We start from the raw sequence: 1,088 nt of genomic DNA on the forward strand, positions 1-1,088 counted from the left end.
GTCCGTGTTAGACTTGTTCCAGCGTCGCGGACGACGCTGGTATCTGCGGTCGGGAAGACTTTCCACGAATTTGCCTGCAGGGCGCCGCCATGTTTTCTGTGCTCGACTGCGAGCAGACCACAGGCACATTACACCCAAAATTCTTGTAGGCATACACAGACGCAACATAGCATATACAGACAATAACACCCACAACACTTCAACTGCATATGAAAGGAATAAAAATAAATCCGCAAATCAGTCGCGCACAATGCACCAGTTAGAAAAACAAGGAGTACCAAAGCGGCGTGCAGAAACTAAACTGACTCGGAGACTGAGAAGAAACATTTATCACACGATGTGGATAGCAAACATTAAAATAAAACAGATAAGTCAAGCAAAAAATAAACACAAATATCGAAAACACAATAAACAAAGGTAAAGAAAACAAAAAGAGATGCTTGCCGACAGTCAGTGTGTGTGTGCGTGGTTTGCCGTGTGCGTCAGCGGGGTGTGTGTGTGTGTGTGTGTGTGTGTGTGTGTGTGCGTGCGCGTGCATGCGTGCGTAGGCTACGTTCTTGCGTGTGTGCGTTCGAATGAGAAAGAAGAGAGAGAGAGGATTGAACAATGAGGTCACGTTCTCTGTCACATGAATACATATACACACACTGAAGGCTACTTCGGACACGAACACTTGCCAACAACTGTGGTTGGACATGCTTTTGAAATGTAATATTTTTTCGACATGATTTCTGGACATACGAATCCCGCTGTGTTGCCTACTGATGTTGCGAATGATGAAGGTTTTGAGTTGACTGACCTTGAGGAGGGATTGCATCAGGCGTTTATCGTCTCAAATTATATCCTTGCTACTTTTCAGGAGTCAACTATTGCCATTCATGGTAACTTGGATAGTCAATATTTTTATTTGTTTGATTCCCATCAAAGAAACAGAAATGGTAACCATTCTTCAAATGGCGCTGCAGTTTTGATGTCATCAAGTTAATTCCTTTGCAGAATTGATTGATTTTCTCAAAAGCCATTATCAATGTGTTTATCAATTAACACCTGTTCATTTCTGTCCAACTGCAATGCAAACTCAATGTGGA

This window comes from Littorina saxatilis, linkage group LG17 (genome assembly GCF_037325665.1).
Source record: "Littorina saxatilis isolate snail1 linkage group LG17, US_GU_Lsax_2.0, whole genome shotgun sequence".
Lineage (NCBI taxonomy): Eukaryota > Metazoa > Mollusca > Gastropoda > Littorinimorpha > Littorinidae > Littorina > Littorina saxatilis.